General features: G+C 42.8%; 1 pseudogene; it reads left to right on the plus strand.

Moving 5' to 3' along the window:
- Positions 1-368: 368 nt before the first annotated feature.
- LOC140908844 (lutropin-choriogonadotropic hormone receptor-like) overlaps positions 369-14551 on the plus strand; it is a 30221-nt pseudogene continuing 16038 nt past the window's right edge.

The raw sequence follows: 14551 nt of genomic DNA on the forward strand, positions 1-14551 counted from the left end.
TCCACCACGACATCACTCTGGTTCCTCACACTTGTAAACTTAATCCAGACACTCTCAGGTTTTTCTGCAGTTTCATACCGGAGCTCTGAGCAGTCAAACTGCTCTCTTACATACAATGCAACTCCCCCACCTTTTCTGCCCTGCCTGTCCTTCCTGAACAGTTTATATCCATCCATGACAGTACTCCAGTCACGTGAGTTATCCCACCAAGTCTCTGTTATTCCAATCACAGCATAATTCCTTAACTGCAGGACTTCCAGTTCTCCCTGCTTGTTTCCCAGGCTTCTTGCAGTTGTGTATAGGCACTTGAGATAACTCGCTGATCATCCCTCTTTCTCAGTATGAGGCAGGAGCCCTCCCTCTGAATCATGGGATCCAGCTTTCTCAGAATCTTCATTTGATTTATTAATATCCTAGCAATTGCTGGCAATTTCATTGTATTCCTTTTTCTACTAACTAGCCATTACAAACTCACTGTTCCGCTCTTCCTTATGTGCAACCTCTCCTTTGCCGATTTTTGCATGGGACTTTATTTGCTGCTTATTGCTTCTGTTGATGCCCAAACCAGGAGTCAGTCCTACAACCAGGCAATAGACTGGCAAACAGGCTGTGGTTGCAGTATTGCTGGCGTTTTCAGTGTTTGCAAGTGAACTTTCAGTTTATACATTAACTGTGATCACTCTAGAAAGGTAGCATGCCATCACGTATGCAATGCAATGCAATCCAGCTTGCAGGCTGGATATTTTCAATTATAATAGCAGCTTTGCCTCTTTTAGGAGTCAGCAGTTACATGAAGGTCAGTATTTGTTTACTCGAGGATATTGAAATGTCTCTTTCCCAAGCCTACATATTGATTGTCTTAGTGTTAAATGTTGTTGCCTTTATCGTCATTTGTGCTTGTTATATTAAAATTTATATAGCAGTTCAAAATCCAGAACTGGTGGCTACAAACAAAGATACCAAGATTGCAAAGAGAATGGCAATATTGATCTTCACAGATTTTACCTGCATGGCACCTATCTCATTTTTTGCCATGTCATCTGCTTTTAACATACCTCTCATATCACTCTCATCACAGTGATAAACTCCCAAGATTTTGCTTGTTTTGTTTTATCCGGTCAACTCCTACACAACCCCATTCCTGTATGCAATTTTCACAAAAGCTTTTCGAAGGAATTTCTTTCTACTGCTGAGCAAGCTTGGCTGCGGTAGGAGTCAAGCAGAGCTTTGCAGAGTGAACTGTTTCTCTGCTTATATATCCAACTGTAAAAATGACAGCTCATCCACTGGCCAAACTAAAACCTCACAAGCACTGCTTCATTTGGCAATTTCATATGACCAATATCCACCTGTATGTGACGAGACATTTTGTAAAAAAATGTTAAACTGTAGCTTCAGTAAACATAGCACCTTATGATAAACTATACCTATACCACCAAACTTAGGAATTTAGGTGTTCATTTATGTTATTTTATTTACAAATAATAAGTCTATACTGTAATTCTTATTCAACACAATTGTTCTGAGATTCAGAATTGTGTTTTCATTATTTACAGTAATAATGATAGAAACAAAAAGTAGTTATTGGATTAAATTCTTCTTCTTTATGGGTCCTGGGGGCAGAGTTGCAGTTTTACCATAATTTAGTGCACTTCCAAGGTGCTCTTCAAGTTAATGTGCAATTCTTCTCAGAGCTATGATTGTAAAAACAGCACCTTCCTCCTCACATCTGCTCCCCAGGGATATTTAAAGTCCTATCTACTGACTTTGCTGACAAAAATTTTTGAATTCTGTTAGCTGTATTGGTACTGCAGGGCTAAAAGAAAGGGATCTGAATTTTATGGCTTTTTGAGCTTCATCACCAAAAAGTTCAAATTATAGAGCCAGTTACACCTATTTAAACCAGTTGAAAGCAACAAGGTTGTACAGATATCACTGAGGACAAAATTTAACCTGAAGAAACTTTTTACTAGCGATGACATAGAATGAGGGCAGCGCCCAGCTGGACTTTCAATCACAGGTTAAGTTTGCAGGGCTGGGAGTTACTTTAAAAAAAGGTTATTTTAGAAAAAAAAAACATACACTGAGTATATTTGATCTGGATATCATTTGAGACACAATAGTTGTAAAATCCCACAGTGCCATTTAGACAGGTATTTTCAGAATAGAAATGTGTATTTTATGTGTGTGGCGGGGGGGGGGGGGGAGAATGAGAGAATTCCATTTAAGCTGTGGAGGCTCCTGGCAGCAGAGTGGCCATTACCTACCCAGTTTGGAGTCAGATAACTTATGATCTTGAACTGCTGCTTTAACTACAGACATAACTTTGTGGATCATTTTCATCAAGCCACTTCCAGATGTCTGCACTGACTATGGCATTTGGAATCCACTGGAAGCTCCCTCTCAGACACTCACTATCCTGTTCTATTTCCAACTTACTAAGAAGAGTAGTGTCTTTTCAGTAATTATATTTTACAATAGTACTCTGCTTGCCATTTGCTAAGAAGATGCATTCCTAAATTAGGCAAAGCTTGAGTATTCTTTTGTCCCTCTAGGGACACACCCAGCTATTGTAACATGCAGACAGGCTTTCTGACCAGCCTCTGCATGGGAAGGCTATACAGCTAGGGCACTTACCAGCTTCTCAGGCACACACTCCCCTCTGGAGAGTAAACCCAAAATTATACTAGCTGGTGCTGCCAAGGGAAATGTACAGCTTAAGTTTATTAAATTCGCCCACTCCCTCAATGTGGAGGAAGATCTGCAGCAGCTTTCTGCTCCAAAGTTATGATTTCCACACAGTGGTTTGTGATAAAGCAAAAACCAAATTTATTAACTAGAAAATATAGATTTTAAGTGATTATAAGGGCTAGCAAACAGATTAAAGCAGGTTACCTAGCAAATAAACAAAAATGCAATCTAAGCTTAATATACTAAAGAGATTGGATATGAGTAGCAAATTCTTATCCTAAATGATGATTTAAACCAGTTACTTATAGCTTAAAAAACCCAGGTATTCCTTAGAAATCTCTCTAGCCTGGGTCAGATAAATGCAAGTAGTTCAAGATCTAAACCTATCAATCTATAAAGCACAGCAGAAAATATGTATAGTGGATCACTTACATTGCTTTTTTATTTGGAAATGCAACTGATACTTTCTATTCTTGCATCAGTCTTAGTATATGACACTCAAAACTTCTAAGACATACTGGCCAGATCCACACCTGATGTAATTTGTAGCTCTCTTGAAGTCAGTGGAGCTATAATGATTTACACCATTTGAAAAACTAATCCCATTGACTCCATAACAACAATTGCAATGACAGACAAACAGTTCTTTTTGGCAATCAATACACATAATAGGGTTGACAGAAGACAGAAAAAGGTATTTTATTTAAATAACATATTAAATCTATTCTGTTTTTCCTCCTCAGTTAATACCTTGACTATCATACCTTTGGCATTATAAGAAACCTAAAGCCCTGATTCTAATATACATCTCTCAGTTCTAGTGGATGGCACTGCTTATTATTTTTGCTTTGGGTTAATGACAGTACAACTTTTGAACTGAATTTTGGTTTAAGATTGCTATTTGCAATTAATACTTTTATAGTTGTCTGACCCTATCATAACTTGGGCTTTAGGCCATATTTCTGCTCAAAGGTTTGCATAAACAAGCATAACTGCACTCATAAGCACATTGAGGATGAAAGCAATAGCATAAAGTGAGAGAAAGTTGAAAGACCATTGTTACCAACCAGTCAGAATTGTTAGCAGGTGTATTTCTCTGTGTACAGAGCATAAAGCTCCTGAGTTTGGTACTGAGAGGAACTGGAAGACTCTAGACAGACTGAAGCTATTAAAGGAACTGAAGAAACTCAGAACCAGAACAATCTTGGCTGTGTTGAGTAATGATTGGTGCCTGGGAATCAAGAGCCAATTATTTTTTTCAATTCAAAATGGAAGTGCTGTGCTTGTGCATGCTTTAGCCAGGGGAGTTTATTAAATCAGCAAAAGACCTGGTACATGCCAAAACCTGTCTTGATCTGGCACTCTGTAACTAACTGATTATTTATACTTATAAGCTCTTTTCCTGTTCAAGTGCAGTGTAAAGTGCAACATTACTTGAGGACACTTACACTTATTGCCTGCTGGATACTTGTCACTACCAGAGAATTCTAAATGTAGGAGAACTCAGTTAGAAATGGATAATGGCTGGTTTCAGCATCAAAAATTGTAATCTAAATAGTTGTGTACAAGTATTAGAACTGTGTGAATCATTCATTTTGTACCTACTCAGGGGTGGAAGGTTTGTAGAAATTTTGGTGGTGCCCAGAACCCACCCCCTCCCCAAACTCCTCTCGCACAAGGCCCCATCTGCGTAAGGCTCTGGGAGGGATTTTGGGTGTGGGGGAGGAGGTCTGGGGTGCAGGCCCTGGGCTGGGGCAGGGGATTGGGATGCAGGACGGATGAGAGGTTGGGCTCTGGGAGAGAGTGTGGGTGGGGGAAGAGGTCTGGGGTGCAGGCTCTGGGATGGAGTTTGGGTGTAGGCTCTGAGCTTGGGCAAGGGGTGGGGATGCAGGAAGGGGTGAGGGGTGCAGGCTCTGGGAGGGAGTTTGGGGGCTGAAAGGGGCATTGCAGGCTCTGGGAGGGGGTGGGGGGCACGGCACTTACCTGGGGCTCCTAGGCAGGGTGGGTTGGGAGTCTCCATGTGCTGCTACCCCAGACACTGCCCCCACAGCATACTATTGGCCACAGGGGCGCTTGGGGAGTGACACAGACCCACCCCGCCCAGGGGCAGCAGGGAGGGGCCAGCAACAACATGGAGCAAGCAGGCAGGAAGCCACTCAGCTCTGCTGCGCTGCCGGTGGTGAGAGTGGGCCCCAGGCTGTTTTAAATGGCCTGGGGGATGCGGGGGATGTGGGGTGGAAGGCAGGGCCGAGGGAGAGACCTGGCCTCAGACATTGCTGGAACTGGGTCCCGGGCCAGGAATATGTGGTGCCGAGGCATCACGGGCTCATGGAACTCGCCACCCATGTACCTACTGTAATATGGGTCAAATATGATTGCTGGTTAAAAAAAAATGTACAGGAGTTCTGCAGTACATGAAATGAGAGTGTAAATAAAACAGGAGCTCTTTAAAAGAATCAAGATTAATGCTAAAATTCTCATCTAAGCTACACTTGTTATTCCATCTCCCTACTTCTTGCTAAACTTTCCTTTTGTATGCTGTAAAGATTTAGACACTCACCGACTGAAGTAACTTCAATACTATTAAAAAATAGATATTAAAAGTATCTACAGTGGAGATAGAACAGAAGCAAGCATGTGTGCTGGGATGAATGCATTATGGATAGAACTGCTACTATAGATCTCTCCCCATCACATCTATACATGAAATATGATGCTTGCAAAACTGTGCAGATAAGAGATCAAAAATATTAAGACAGCAAACTGCTCAGATATCAAACACATACTAGTCTGGCTACTCCAGCCTGTGATGTGAATGGTAATTTTTTTATTCTACATACATTTTGATAAGGAACAATTCTCTCTATACAAACACCCTGAGTTAAGACAATGCTGATTGAAAATGTTAATTGTAATTATCTTATTCAAATACCTGAGTTTTTTCTACTTGTCTACAAGAATGTTAGTGACAAAACACTATGCAGGTTCTTGGCCTGTACGAGTGGAGAAAACCTATTTAGAAGTAAATCTTACCCACAGCAGAATCAATGAAGGAATTTGAGGAGCCCATGCACAAAGTCCACATCTCCTCCGTGCTACACACAGGTCTTCAGGGACACCAAGGGCACTGCTGTAATGTGGTTTTTGTAGGGGTAGCCTGGTGATTTGGACCTACATAGAGCCACTAGCAATTTTTTCAGATATGGTGGGGGATTCAGACAGCAAGAGCAGAAGTTCCTTGAAGCTTTGATGCAATTGTGCCATTTTGTGGCCTGGTCGCTGTTGGGAGAATTCTATTTCCTCAGTAATAGAGATGGGTTTCTGAGACCTAGTTTTAAAATGCATTCCATAGGAAAATTATGGCGAAAGGTCTGGCAATGTGGAAGTTATCCCCTAACTGATCCTGATTGGGTGGCTTAATTGTGATTAAGTGGCCCCAGCTATGAAAGGGTCAGGGAGGACTACATAAAGAGAGATGAGGCTCAGCCATGGGGAGGAGACCTGACGGTGTTCTGTTAAGCTTTTTTTCATTATGAGACCCAGATTTTCACCATACTAACACCTGACCTGTCACAATATCTGGAGTGGCTCACAGCCATGAGTGCCTACCTAAGGGCAGACTGTCAAACACAGGGCAGACACACCAAACTGGTGGTATGTTCTATAATTAGATTTCACCAAGCCAGTAAGAAATGTGAACTCCTGGATCACTGTAACAGTCTTAGCATGGAGTCTACAGACAGTCGTCTTAGCCCCTCTAGCCTACCTTGCCACCCAGACAAACTGGACTTAGTGATAAATGGTCAAACACAACAAAAATCACACCACATTCAGGTTGCTTCCAGTCCTAAGAGACCAGTCACTTACCCTACATCAGCTGGTACCCTAGATCATACATCAAAGCCAACACTTGTAGCCAATCCTGTAATAAAATTATCTAAAGCTTTATTAACTAGTTTCAGAGTAGCAGCCGTGTTAGTCTGTATTCGCAAAAAGAAAAGGAGTACTTGTGGCACCTTAGAGATTAACAAATTTATTTGAGCATAAGCTTTCGTGAGCTACAGCCCACTTCATCGGATGCATTCAGTGGACGCACTGAATGCATCCGATGAAGTGAGCTGTAGCTCACGAAAGCTTATGCTCAAATAAATGTTTGTCTCTATGGTGCCACAAGTACTCCTTTTCTTTTTATTAACTAGGAGAATGGAGTAAGTTATTTACAGAGTTGTAGTGATCTGTCAGTTCAAACTAACTGTCAGGGCAGACCCAGGGGTAATCCCTGAAGATTTCTGGCTTCAGTTTGGTGTCTCTACCCGTGTCAGAGTTCAAACAGCCAAAAAGATGAAAAATCTTCACATCAACTATTTTAAGGCTGTCAAGCGATTTAAAAAATTAATCATGATTAATTGCACTGTTAAAGAATAATACAATACCATTTATTTAAATATTTTTGAATGTTTTCTCCATTTTCAAATATATTGATTACAACACAGTATACAAAGTATACAGTGCTCACTTTCCATTTGATTACAAATATTTGCACTGTAAAAAGAAATACTATTTTTCAGTTCACCTAATACAAGTATTATAATGGAATCTCTTTATCATGAAAGTTGAATTTACAAATGTAGAATTATGTACCAAAAAATAACTGCACTCAAAAACAAAACAATGTAAAACTTTAGAGCCTACAAGTCCATACAGTCCTACTTCTTGTTCAACCAATTGCTCAGACAAGTTTGTTTACATTTGCAGGAGATAATGCTCCCCGCTTCTTGTTTACAATGTCACCTGAAAGTGAGAACAGGCATTTGCATATTTATATGCCAGATGCACTAAAGATTCATATGTCCCTTCATGCTTCAACCACCATTCCAGGGGATATGTGTCCATGCTGATGATGAGTTCTGCTAGATAACGATCCAAAGCAGTGCAAACTGATTCATGTTCATTTTCATCATCTGAAGTCAGATGCTACCAGCACAAAGCTGATTTTCTTTTTTGTGGTTCGGGTTCTGTAGTTTCTGCATCAGAGTGTTGCTTGTTTAAGACTTCTGCGAGCATGCTCCACACCTCATCTCCCTCAGATTTTGGAAGGCATTTCCGATTCTTAAACCTTGGGTCAAGTTTTGGAGCTATCTTTAGAAATCTCACATTGTAACCTTCTTTGCATTTTGTCAAATCTGCAGTGAAAGTGTTCTTAAAATGAACAACATGTGCTGGGTCGTTATCTGGGACTGCTGTAACATGAATGTAGATAAAACAGAGCAGGAGACATACAATTCTCCTCCAAGAAGTTCAGTCACAAATTTAATTAATACATTATTTTTTTAACAAGCATCATCAACGTGGAAGCATGTCCTCTGGAATGGTGGCAGAAGCATGAAGGGGCATATGAATGTTTAGCATATCTGGCATGTAAATACCTTGCAATGCCGGCTACAAAATTTCCAGGTGAACGCCTGTTCTCACTTTCAGGTGACACTGTAAATAAGAAACAGACAGAATTATCTCCCATAAATGTAAACAAACTTATTTGTCTTAGCAATAAGCTGAACAAGAAGTAGGACTGAATGGAATTATAGGCTCTAAAGTTTTACATTTTTTGTTTTTGAGTGCAGTTATGTAACAAAAAAATTTGTAAATTGCACTTTCACAATAAAGAGATTGCACTACAGTACTTGTATGAGGTGAATTGAAAAATAGTATTTCTTTTGTTTACCATTTCTACTGTGCAAATATTTGAAATAAAATATATTTTTATTTAAAAAATATATAAACATATAAAATATATATGTATTAATTTTGCATTGGGGGACGGTGTTGGTGAGTATCTGAGTGTCTGTTGCGGGGATAGTCTGTCAGTTTGACCATGTGCTTCATTGTTTGAAAAGTGTGAATTGGGACTGCTTTATTCCAGGTGGACCTTGAGTGGGCCTGATTGTTATAAAAAGACAGCCAGTTGTGAACAGTGGAGAGGTGAACAGAGGGAGTTTGACTGGGAGTTCACCTTGGGAGAGCCCACTTAGGCTTTCATCTTACAGGTTTCTCTGAGTAGTTACTGCAACAGCTGAGGAAGCTCTTAGAAGGAGGGTAATATGGATAGTGAGCTATCGGCTGTTGTGACCTGCACAGGATGTGCCATGTTTGTCTTTCTTCCACAGGACAGGAGTAACTTTGTCTGTACAAAGTGCAAGCTGGTCTCCATATTGGAAGAGAAGGTTCAAGTATCAACCCTCTGTTGCATAAGAGAAAATGAAGATTTACTGAACAGACATCAGGATATACTTCTGCGGGCACAACACCTGAAGAATCAGAGCAGGCTGCGCAGTGGGGACAGAAAGACAGTGAAGAAAATTGGCAGCATCCAGAAGAAGAAAGAGGCGCATCCATGTACCAGCAATGCAGATACAGTTGATCAACTGTTTTCATGTTCTATCCACAGGTACTAAGGCGGAGAGTGGACTAGATGATACATCTGAGAGAAGGGAGCAGAAGGAGACTCCACCAGTTGGGAGGCATGAGATGCACTGTTCTAGGAATGGGGGTTCCACGACCACCGCTCCCAAGAAAAGGATGCGGATGGTGGTGGTTGGGGACTTCCTCCTCAGGGGGACTGAGTCATCGATCTGCTATCCTGACCGGGAAAACTGAGAAGTGTGCTGCTTGCCAGGAGCTAGGATTCATGATGTGACAGAGAGACTGCCCAGACTCATCAAGCCCTCCGATCACTACCCCTCCCTGCTTCTCCACGTGGGCACCAATGATACTGCCAAGAATGACCTTGAGTGGATCACTGAAGACTACGTGGCTCTGGGAAGAAGGATAAAGGAGTTTGAGGCGCAAGTGGTATTCTCGTCCATCCTCCCTGTGGAAGTAAAAGGCCCAGGTAGAGACCGTCAAATCGTGAAAGTCAACGAATAGCTACACAGGTGGTGTCAGAGAAAAGGCTTTGGATTCTTTGACCATGGGATGGTGTTCCAAGAAGAAGGATAGCTCGGCAGAGATGGGCTCCACCTAATGAAGAGAGGGAAGAGCATCTTCGGAAGCAGGCTGGCTAACCTAGTGAGGAGGGCTTTAAACTAGGTTCACTGGGGGAAGGAGACCAAAGCCCTGAAGTAAGTGGGGAAGTGGGATGGAAGCACGAGCAGGAGAGCGCAAGAGGGGAGGACTCCTGCCTCATACTGAGAAAGAGGGACGATCAGCAACTTATCTTAAGTGCTGGTACACAAATGCAAGAAGCCTGGGAAACAAACAGGGAGAACTGGAAGTTCTGGCACAGTCAAGGAATTATGCTGTGTTTGGAATAACAGAGACTTGGTGGGATAACTCACCTGAGTGGAGTACTGTCATGGATGGATATAAACTGTTCAGGAAGGGGAGGGATAGGATACAGAAGGACCTAGACAAATTGGAGGATTGGGCCAAAAGAAATCTGATGAGGTTCAATAAGGATAAGTGCAGGGTCCTGCACTTAGGATGGAAGAATCCAATGCACCGCTACAGACTAGGGACCGAATGGCTAGGCAGTTGTTCTGCGGAAAAGGACCTAGGGGTGACAGTGGACGAGAAGCTGGATATGAGCCAGCAGTTGCCAAGAAGGCCAATGGCATTTTGGGATGTATAAGTAGGGGCATAGCGAGCAGATCGAGGGACGTGATCGTTCCCCTCTATTCGACATTGGTGAGGCCTCATCTGGAGTACTGTGTCCAGTTTTGGGCCCCACACTACAAGAAGGATGTGGATAAATTGGAGAGAGTCCAGCGAAGGGCAACAAAAATGATTAGGGGTCTAGAACACATGACTTATGAGGAGAGGCTGAGGGAGCTGGGATTGTTTAGCCTGCAGAAGAGAAGAATGAGGGGGGATTTGATAGCTGCTTTCAACTACCTGAAAGGGGGTTCCAAAGAGGATGGCTCTAGACTGTTCTCAATGGTAGCAGATGACAGAACGAGGAGTAATGGTCTCAAGTTGCAGTGGGGGAGGTTTAGATTGGATATTAGGAAAAACTTTTTCACTAAGAGGGTGGTGAAACACTGGAATGCGTTACCTAGGGAGGTGGTAGAATCTCCTTCCTTAGAGGTTTTTAAGGTCAGGCTTGACAAAGCCCTGGCTGGGATGATTTAACTGGGAATTGGTCCTGCTTCGAGCAGGGGGTTGGACTAGATGACCTTCAGGGGTCCCTTCCAACCCTGATATTCTATGATTCTATGACAGGTAGGGCAGAAAAGGTGGGGGAGTTGCATTGTATGTAAGAGAGCAGTATGACTGCTCAGAGCTCCGGTATGAAACTGCAGAAAAACCTGAGAGTGTCTGGATTAAGTTTAGAAGTGTGAGCAACCAGGGTCATGTTGTGGTGGAAATCTGCTATAGACCACCAGACCAGCGGGATGAGGTGGATGAGGTTTTCTTCCGGCAACTAACAGAGGTTACTAGATCGCAGGCCCTGATTCTCATGGGGCACTTCAATCACCCTGATATCTGCTTGGAGAGTAATACAGCACTGCACAGATAATCCAGGGAGTTTTTGGAAAGTGTAGCGGACAATTTCCTGGTGCAAGTGCTGGAGGAACCAACTTGGGGTAGAGCTCTTCTTGAACTGCTGCTCACAAATGGGGAAGAATTAGTAGGGGAAGCAAAAGTGGATGGGAACCGGGGACGCAGTGACCACGAGATGGTTGAGTTCAGGATCCTAACACAAGGAAGAAAGGAAAGCAGCAAATAGGGTCCCTGGACTTCAGAAAAGCAGACTTTGACTCCCTTAGGGAACTGATGGGCAGGATCCCCTGGAAGAATAACATGAGGGGGAAAGGAGTCCAGGAGAGCTGGCTGTATTTTAAAGAATCCTTATTCAGGTTGCAGGAACAAACCATCCCGATGTGGAGAAAGAAAAGCAAATATGGCAGGCGACTAGCTTGGCTTAACAGTGAAATCCTTGCTGATCTTAAACACAAAAGAGAAGCTTACAAGAAGGGAAGATTGTACAAATGACCAGGGAGGAGTATAAAAATATTGCTCAGGCATGCAGGAGTGAAATCAGGAAGGCCAAATCATACCTGGAGGTGCAGCTAGCAAGAGATGTTAAGAGTAACAAGAAGGGTTTCCATAGGTATGTTAGCAACAAGAAGAAGGTCAAGGAAAGTGTGGGCCCCTTACTGAATGGAGGAAGCAACCTCATGACAGCGAATATGAAAAAAGGTAATGTACTCAGTGCTTTTTTTGCCTCTGTCTTCACGAACAAGGTCAGCTCCCACACTGCTGCACTGGGCAGCACAGCATGGGGAGGAGGTGACCATCCCTCTATAGAGAAAGAAGTGGTTCAAGACAATTTAGAAAAGCTGGATGAGCACAAGTCCATGGGGCCGGATACACTGCATCTGAGGGTGCTTAAGGAGTTGGCGGATGTGATTGCAGAGCCATTGGCCATTATCTTTGAAAACTCATGGCGATCGGGGGAGGTCCCGGATGACTGGAAAAAGGCTAATGCAATGCCCATCTTTAAAAAGGGGAAGGAGGATCTGGGGAAATACAGACCAGTCAGCCTCACCTAAGTCCCTGGAAAAATCATGGAGCAGGTCATCAAGGAATCAATTTTGAAGCACTTAGAGGAGAGGAAAGTGATCAGGAACAGTTAACATGGATTCACCAAGGGCAAGTCATGCCTGACTAATCTAATTGCCTTCTATGAAGAGATAACTGGCTCTGCAGATGAGGGGAAAACAGTGGACTTGTTATTCCTTGACTTTAGCAAAGCTTTTGATACGGTCTCCCACAGTATTCTTGCCGGCAAGTTAAAGAAGTATGGGCTGGATGAATGGACTATAAGTTGGATAGAAAGCTGGCTAAATTGTCGGGCTCAACAGGTAGTGATCAATGGCTCCATGTCTAGTTGGGAGCCAGTATCAAGCGGAGTGCCCCAAGGGTCAGTCCTGGGGCCGGTTTTGTTCAATAACTTAATTAATGATCTGGAGGATGGCGTAGATTGCACCCTCTGCAAGTTTGCAGATGGCACTAAACTGGGAGGAGTCGTAGATACACTGGAGGGTAGGGATAGGATCCAGAGGGACCTAGAAAAATTAGAGGACTGGGCCAAAAGAAATCTGATGAGATTCAACAAGGACAAGTGCAGAGTCCTGCACTTAGGACAGAAGAATCCCATGCACTGCTACAGACTAGGGACTGAGTGGCTAGGCAGCAGTTCTGCAGAAAAGGACCCAGGGGTTACAGTGGACCAGAAGCTGGATATGAGTCAACAGTGTGCCCTTGTTGTCAAGAAGGCTAATGGCATTTTGGGCTGTATAAGTAGGAGCATTGCCAGCTGATCGAGGGATTTGATTGTTCCCCTCTATTCAGCATTGATGAGGCCTAATCTGAAATACTGTGTCCAGCTTTGGGCCCCATACTACAAGATGGATGTGGAAAAATTGGAAAGAGTCCAGTGGAGGGCAACAAAAATGATTAGGGGGCTGGAGTACATGACTTATTAGGAGAGTCTGAGGGAACTGGGATTATTTAGTCTGCAAAAGAGAAGAATGGGGGGGGGGGGTTGATAGCTGCTTTCAACTACCTGAAAGGGGATTCCAAAGAGGATGGATCTAGACTGTTTTCAGTGGTAGCAAATGACAGAACGAGGAGTAATGGTCTCAAGTTGCAGTGGGGGAGGTTTAGGTTGGATATTAAGAAAAACTTTTTCACTAGGAGGGTGGTGAAGCACTGGAATGAGTTACCTAGGGAAGTGGTGGAATCTCCTTTCTTTGAGGTTTTTTCAGATCAGGCTTAACAAAGCCCTGGCTGGGATGATTTAGTTGGAGATTGGTCTTGCTTTGAGCAGGGGGTTGGACTAGATGACCTCCTGAGGTCTCTTCCAACCCTGATATTCTATGAATCTATGATAATATAAAGTGATCACTGTACACTTTGTATTGTGTGTTGTAATTTAAAACAAAATATTTGCAAATGTAGAAAAACATCCAAAAATATTTAATAAATTTCAATTCGTATTCTATTGTTTAACACTGCGATTAAAATGGTGATTAATCGTGATTAATTTTTTCAGTTAATTGTGTGAGTTAACTGCAATTAATCGATAATCCTGCTATTTTTATTTCCCTCTTTCAGCATTCAAAGCAATGGGATGAGGCCTTCAGCACATACTCCTCCATGGATGCGATAGCACCATTAACTAATCCTTTGTACATTAACTCTTCGCTTAACACTGTAGTTATGTTCCTGAAAAATGTGACTTTAAGCAAAATGATGTTAAGCAAATCCAATTTCCCCATAAGAATTAATGGAAATAGGGGGCGTTAGGTTCAAGGGAATTTTTTTTCTCCAGACAAAAGACTAATTATATATACACACACACACACAAAATAAGTTTTAAACAAACAATTTAATACTGTACAGCAATGATGACTGTGAAGCTTGGTTGAGGTGGTGAAGTCAGAGGGTGGAAGAGGGTGGAATATTTCCAAGGGAATGCCTTACCGCTAAATGATGAACTAGCACTCAGCTGAACCCTCAAGGGTTAACATATTGTTGTTAAGGTAGCCTCACACTCTACAAGGCAGCACAAATGGAGGGAGTGGAGACAGCATGGCAGACAGAGACAGAGACACATGCTCTGTGTGTGTATGTGAGAGAGATGTGCATTGCCCCTTTAAGCATGCTGACCCCACTCTAAGTACATTGCCTTTTTAAGTAGATCAGCAAGTTGAAACAGCAGCTGCTGCCAGCAAGCTCCCTCAATCCTGAGCTCTGTCATGTGTCCCCCATGCTCTATGGAGATGGGGTAAATGGGGGGAAGGAACAGGGGGGAGGGGAACACCTTGACATTAGCACCCCCTTCCCCACCCCCCTG

The sequence above is a fragment of the Lepidochelys kempii genome, chromosome 3 (genome assembly GCF_965140285.1).
Source record: "Lepidochelys kempii isolate rLepKem1 chromosome 3, rLepKem1.hap1, whole genome shotgun sequence".
Taxonomy (NCBI): Eukaryota; Metazoa; Chordata; order Testudines; family Cheloniidae; genus Lepidochelys; species Lepidochelys kempii.